Below are 7,782 nucleotides of genomic sequence, written 5' to 3'. Positions count from 1 at the left end.
CTTGCTGAAGCTTAAAAATCCAAATTCGTCAACCATGCCGAAAGGAATTGCAGTCAGGGATATACGTTCAATCAATGACAGATAAAAATTTCTCGAGGTTACGTGCATATCTTGTTGAAATTCAATTAAACTAATATCATGCAAATTGCTAGACAGCTTTTTATTGACAAACGGAAGTAAACAAATCTAGACGAAAAAGGGGGAAAAACAAACACATAAAACTATAGACTATTATTAAATATTTGGAAAGGATTTGATTCCTTTCTAATCATTACCCTTACTTAAACATATTGATAAGAACAAAGTAACTAAAACTAATAGAGGATAGTTGTACATATTGTTATTGCATGTTTTCGTATGCAGGAAGCACAATTATAAAATCCAACTAATTTTTAATGCATAAACAAGAACAAAGTTATTGCAAAAGTGTGTTCCAAAAAACAACTTAAAATTGAATATGCGAAAGTCTTTAATTATTTTCATTAATTATGTTAATATGCCTGAAATAAAAATAAACTTGTTTTCTGAAAAAGTACTGGTATTTGCAGATATTTTCAATCTGCACCTTGGTTTTACCTTCAGTTCATCAACACTGGTAGTTATTATATATTATTATTATTTTTTTAATTGTCATTAAACATTTACAATGTTTGTGGCAATACAAATTCAAACAAACAATTAAAAACGAAATAAAAAACAAAATAATAAACGAACGTTAATCCAATGGACACAAAAACAGTAATCAAATGTGCCAGGCTTATAATTTAATACGCATGACGCGCATACGGCGTAATCATTAAAATAGTAACAATACATTATAGCCAATGAAATGTATCAACGGCCTACAACATTTGGCGTTACTTTTTTATGACATTTCAGATGAATATTTTGGTATTTTCATAAAGGTTAGTATCTGGTTTAGACATTTCAAAATGATCTGTTGGTATTTGTTTGTTTCCAATTTGTTCAATGTTATCATATGGATTAACAGCAGCATTGTCATATATTATAGATGTATACAAACTATTGATATTACTTTCGTTTGAACTTTTTGACGTAATTAGAGTCTTTTGTCGTTTCGAAAAACAATAATAGAAAACAACTATAATAATAACAATAAGTAGCAGCCCGCCTATGGAACCAGCAACGTAAATAATTTTGAGTTCTGTACTTTCACTGTTTTTCTTTGAACTAAAATGGACGATTAATTTGATAATAGTTTCATCTGTTCCATCGTCACAATATATGTCTAGTTCATATTCCAGTGTTGTATTACTTGTACTATGGTTTAATAAACGTAAAAAAGCCTCTGTGAAATAAAAATAGATGTATTTAATACATGTAGTTAAATTGAACAAAGTAGCAACGTACAAAGCACTTTACAAGAACATAGTCTATTATCAAAATAATAATGGTAACCTAATCAAAGACACTATATACATGATATATATTTGTAAGAATATAAAGTGCGATGGTACTCTAAAGTGCGATGGTCACGCTAAAGTGCGATTGTCTACGGTAAGGTACGATGGGGTCTCCGGCACTCTAAAGTGCGTGGGTTGTTTGTTCGCGAAAGTACGATGGTGTATCAGGCTAAAGTGTGATGGTCCAAAGGGTAAGATTCGAAGTACTAAAACATCGAGGTTTAAAAAGTCTTTTTGCAAAAGCTATTATCATGATTATGTTAAGGTATAACATATGTGATAGGCTTTACAATTTAAAGGTAGGCGGAAGTAATTTATTTCTAAATTAACAAGTCCGACCAAGTAATAATTGCTATAAAGGTAATTTATGTTTTGCTAATATTATATTTCATGTAAAATGAATTTTTAACAATTCGGAGCGTATTGAATATTTGGATAATTGCTGTAGATTGCCGTTCACACTAATAATACAACCTCCCTTACATTTGTCATTGAAAGTTAAAAATCCCTTATTCGTTCATTGTCGGAATATGCAGCATTTATTTGCATAAGCTTAAATCTAAATGCGAGAGAAATGCAATGTTCGCCGAGCTTTCTCCTTTTCCGTATTGTTTCTTACAATATACAGTACGAACTTATGTTTTAGCAGACAATTTATAGATAACGCATGAAAACATGTATCTCTATTTTACCAACGTTACTTTTCATTAAAATCGACGGCATTTTAACAGGGATCACAAAGAAAACTGCCGCATAAACAATGATTCGAATGTGTCCGTTCGCTTCAAATAGAAGCAGGATAAGTATGCCTATACTGTTTTGTATTTATATAGTAAAATGGTCGACTGTAGGATACAAGTCCTTTTTTCAGCACTCGAAAAAAATAAACATTGTGATTCAGCCGACAAAGAACGGTTAAATGCAATCGATTACTCGTAAGTCATGGACATATGGTGTAAAAATTGTTAAACAAATATTCCTAATATATTTTCTGGTATGTTCATCATTAGTTTGTATAGACAACTGTTAACGTCATTATCGAACTACGTTTTTACGTCTACATTTTCCCGGACCATCGCACTTTAGCGTATGGAACCACGCACTTTAGCGTAGACCATCGCACTTTAGCGTGGCCATCGTAATTTAGCGTCCCCATCGCACTTTAGAGTCCTACATATATATATTCAAACAAATTACGATATAGAAAAGATAAAAGAACACAGCAATTTAAAAATGTCAATTTATATCTCATGAATTCAAATGCTAGTTTGAAAACAGCATACAGATCAAAACTCAAAAGAAGAAAGAAGAGTCTTAATTGCAATTACTTCTGATCACTGATTGGTTGTATACATAAGGTTGCATATTTGCCATTTTATGTTATGATAAAAAAAACATATTTCTCAGTAGTTTAAATAAAGTGAGTGACCACGACATAATTGGGTATACTTGGTATACGAGGAAGAACACCAGATCATGTGGGGAAGCAAAATATACATATCCTTGAAACAGGAGAAATATGGATCCTTTGAAAGTGTTTAAACGGATTTCTAACACTACTCTCTGAACATGGATAAAGGATCGTGAATTTTTTTTAATTATTACTGCACATTTATAAATCCTTGAAGACAAATTTGATGACAGTCAAGGTTGCATTTCTGTTAATATTGACAATGCAATTTCCCATAGGAACTCCTTTTACGGCTAAAACTGTACCACTTTTACTATGAAGTTTTGAAGAAAAAAAAACATATCCTAGAATTAAAAGTACATATGCACTGCAATTTTTTTCAAAGGTCAAACTATTTACAAGGTGCAACCTATACAAATATTCATTCAAATAGAAAACTCTGTAAAATCAGTTTTTCTCACATTAAGTAAGACTCATTTATCAGAATTATAGCCTGAAAGAAATAACTGTGTATACTCTAAGTTTTTTTTTACTGAACATTTTATACCCCCTCCCCTGTTTCAATTTTTAAAAGAATTTGAAAACAAGACTTTAATTATTGCCAGCTTACCCTATTTGCATATTTTCTGATATAGAATGCCTAGAACCTGTTTAAAACTGTTTTGATAAGATATTGAAAGCATATCAGAATACTAGTAATGTTATGTTAAGCAGTCAATCATTACAACATTCAAGATTATATAAAGTATCCAATCCTGCCTCTGTCTCCAGTCCACATCTTACTGTATGCCTATTTGTCAATTAAAAATCACATTTCCTACATTAAATGGTCAATTTTGAGTTCTTGTCACAACAGTATCATCTGTAACCATATTTTCGACACAATATACCTAATAAATATACTAGTGTTCAAACAAAGCCATATTTGCAATAGTTGTATGTATGCAGATACCAATCTGAGATAGAAATTCACTTAAAATGTTATAGAGATGACTGCTAACATCTGATTTTTGTATAACTTCCAAGCATAGCTATTGTTTTCAATATCAAGAACTTAAAAATCATAAAATCATAGCATTTACATGTTAAATTATTTTTTTAATGACCCAGGGGTTGGCAATTTTCTATGTTTTGTGCTCCTGGGGCCTAAAATTTCCTTAATTACTTTGCTGTTTCAAGCAGTTAAAAAAATATTTAGTACATATTTCGGATAGAACACACTGGTATTTTTTATGCGTGGTGACAAAAAAGCAGATTTAGGTGTTACGGCTTACTTTTGGGTTGTCGACAGGCCACAAACACCCCATACATAATATTCAGGAAGGATCAATGAGTTTCAATGACTGCGAAAAGTCAATTTAAGCACTTCTTAACAATTTAACATACATATATGCAAATATTATGAATTAATTTTGTATATAGGTCTTTAAGTAAACTATGCATACTGTAAACTGTGAATTTATGCTGAGTTATCATATCTTAGGCCCAGGATTCTACTAATCTTAATGAAATATTTATAAAACTTCATATTTGAGTTAATTTCTTTAAAATCTGTGAGATAAAGCAAATTTGGTTAAATTTTGAATGTTCTCTTTTTTTCACCCTATATAGGTTGCATTTCTGTAAATATTGACAATGAAATTTCCCATAGGAACTCATTTTACAACTAAAACTGTACCACTTTACTATGAAGTGTTGAAAAAAACCTTATCCTAGAATTTAATGTTCATATGCACTACCATTTTTTTCAAAGGTCAAAATATAGGGCTGAGTTTAAACTAACACTAGTTTTCTTAACTACCCCTACCTCGAATGAAGGGTTACCACAGATTTCAATGTAAACAATATGCCCATGTATATTTACCGGTAACATTCCCAAGTTATGTCTCTATGAGATGGAACACAGAAAGCAGGGAGCATAATTGGGAACCAGTATGTAAACAAAAAGGCACTTATACTACCTTCAGTATCGAAATCTGTATTACTGGAGGATGATTTGGATTTTTTTTAGTTGAATGTCTTAAAATAGTTTATACCATTTACCATTGAGGTCCATCTCTAAAGTTAGTCTATCCGTCGAAGGAGATATTTTACTCAGACCACATGACACATTATCATTCGAGGGATCTTCAACGCGAAAGATGTGAAAACTGGAATTGTCTGAAAGTTGTTGTGGGTCTAGAATCAATACATCTGGCAAATCTGTTACAGCAGGTGGCTACAAAAATTTATTTCAATATCATAAATAAGTACTTACTAACAGAATAAGTTCTATATGCCACCATCATGTAACATTAATACATCAAAGACACCATTTCTAAATTTAACTGTTTTCAAAAGTACATATTATAAAGAAAATAAGGTTTTCTAAATTCTCTAGTAAGCTGACTGTAAATACGTTTAACCTCCATTTGCGTTTTAATTTTGACATTTAAAGTTTTTGGCGATACTTACAACATTAAAGGATATAATGGTGATAGTAATATTGGCCAAATTGAAACAAGAATCTTGAACAATGCAAGTAAAGTTCAAAGTTGCATTTGAATGTCCAACCAAATGAGGAAGAGCCTTTTTAACATGCACACTTCCTACAATGTAAAAGTCAAATTGAAATAAGATTTAAGTTTTATGATGAACAAGTCTAATTAATAGTCGATAATTTTGATTTATGGTTTCAAAAATTGCAATTATAGTCACTTTAATAGATGCATACATGTTGATACATGTAGTGATATGTACACTTTAAGGTTAAACATGTTATGAACAAATAATAATAGTGATCGAACGCTGTAGAGGAGTTTTAAACTGTGCCTTTAAATTCAAAAAAAGCAACACTAGTTTACCGCTTTTCAATAGTCATCAATCGGTTATTAAGCAAAAACAAATCTGTATATTAATAAACTTAAACTGAAGAAAGTACATCAACTATAAGAGGAAACTTGTGAAAAATAGTAACACTGAACTGCATCTAAAATAAAAGCGCAAAAATACATGGGATCGGACTATTTGTTTACACTGCCATATTCCTGACTCAGTCTGAGTATTTTCATTTGAATTTACAGCACGTTGACAATGCAAACAAGTAGTTGAAAGTATAAGTTATTTATATGTGTCGTTATTGTTGTTTGTTGCTAGGCTATACTTTTTTCAGACCAGGAATTATCAATCAAATTTAATGAAAACAACTTGAAATTAAGATAAACATTAACAACATGATACAATAGATAAGTATGTGATAGTATATCTGCTACTTAAACATGTTAAACTCCATAATATAACTCCTCTTTTGGTTAAAGGGAGTAAGGACAAATATAGCCCTGATAAATACGGGGTCTACTTATCCAAACTGTCTTGAGGATGGCAAAACTTAAACTGCACGCAAAAAAGTTGAAAATAAAAACTTATTTATAACTATAACTTCTTCATTAAAATCAAGAATGCAATCAACGTTGTACTTACTTCGTTGTGTATCAAGATAAAAATATTCGTTCTGGTAATCAAGTTTAAAATCTTGTATATAGTCTCCATAGTCTGGATCTAATATGGATATTGTCATCACAAATGAGTCCACGTTTAAGTGATCAGGTATCGTCACAGGTTCAGATGATATGTTAATTGTGACTGGTCTGTCTTAAATAGAAAATATATACAAAAAATATCAAGTTTTTATCACATTGTGAAAATATTTAAATTATGTTTGGAGAATGCTGGATCATAAAATGTGGAATGAATTTACCCGGAAGATGGTGTTTACTGACAATCAATGGCAAAAACGCGACCAAAGGACAAAACTGTGTACAAAAAACGACAGACAAAATTAATGACTGAGCAACACGAACCCCATACCACTAGTACTTGATGTCCGGTACTTCGAAAAGTTGAGCAGTTGTAATATATTACATCGATTGTGTTGATAGTGCAAGAACAAATGCGATGATAAGTTTCATTCTTTAATCGCACACTCAAAGGGCAAATGATGGGATTGTTGTTAAGACACTTGAAATATAACCGTGATTATTTGTAACACAGATATTCAATAACGGTCAACCAACTCATTGACTATCTGATGACAAAAACAACATCTGCAATGTAGTCAATATGTATAATTTTTGCACGATTTAAATAATTTAAATTATTTTAATATTTTGAATTTTGATTGTCTTTGCACGAAAATGATGGTTAGTTTTAGCGCAATTAATCATCCCTCCATTCATTTTCTTCTGAAAGCATTTTATTAAATTATCAACATATTTTTGTATTTAAAAACACGTGTCGTGCACACAAACTTCGAATTACCCTATAGCATAAATGTAAATAAACACACCCTCGCATTTAATTTGATTCTCTATACTCTGTATAGTGTTTAACTAATAATAATAAAAATGTAGTATGATTGCGAATGAGACAATTATTCACTAGATAAAATAAAGTGGCAGTACGCAATTATATGGCCTTCAAAAATAAGAAGAAAAAAAACCCCTTATAATTGGACATGAAAGGCCTCGGCAACTTGAAATACAGTCGTATAATATGAACTTACTTTCAGTTGTTGAGTAATTAAAAGCATATATTCTGTTGGACAAATTGCTTAATCTGTGAATATCAATTACATCTCCAACATTAACAGGATCAGTAAGCCTTAATGACAATGGACATGCTTTTGTTCTTGCAATACAGTCACAATATCCAATGTTGTTACCATACCTGTAGATAATGACAGTAATAGTGTAAATATCAATTTTTATTTTAACTATTTTTTAAGCATTTTGGAAAGAAATTAACATGTTAGATATATGCATATTTTTTTTTAGCAAGGATACTGGTGACTAAGTTCACAAGTGTTATTGATATGAATAGTGATGATTAGTCAAACAATTTAAAAATAAAACAGAGTTAAAGTTATATCAAAAGAAAATTCCCTTTGAAACCGAATTTTGTGTTGCGAAG

The 7,782-nt window shown here is 30.8% G+C and overlaps 1 long non-coding RNA gene across 1 annotated transcript; it reads right to left on the bottom strand.

Moving 5' to 3' along the window:
- Positions 1 to 5,295: 5,295 nt before the first annotated feature.
- LOC143054587 (uncharacterized) lies at positions 5,296 to 7,520 on the bottom strand. Its single transcript, XR_012971745.1, has 3 exons — positions 7,376 to 7,520; positions 6,295 to 6,465; positions 5,296 to 5,423 (listed from the first exon to the last, which is right to left on the bottom strand). It is a non-coding gene; the product is annotated as an uncharacterized LOC143054587 (long non-coding RNA).
- Positions 7,521 to 7,782: the final 262 nt, after the last annotated feature.

This window comes from Mytilus galloprovincialis, chromosome 12, assembly GCF_965363235.1.
Source record: "Mytilus galloprovincialis chromosome 12, xbMytGall1.hap1.1, whole genome shotgun sequence".
Classification (NCBI taxonomy): Eukaryota; Metazoa; Mollusca; class Bivalvia; order Mytilida; family Mytilidae; genus Mytilus; species Mytilus galloprovincialis.
This window is presented reverse-complemented; position numbering and strand designations above follow the sequence as displayed.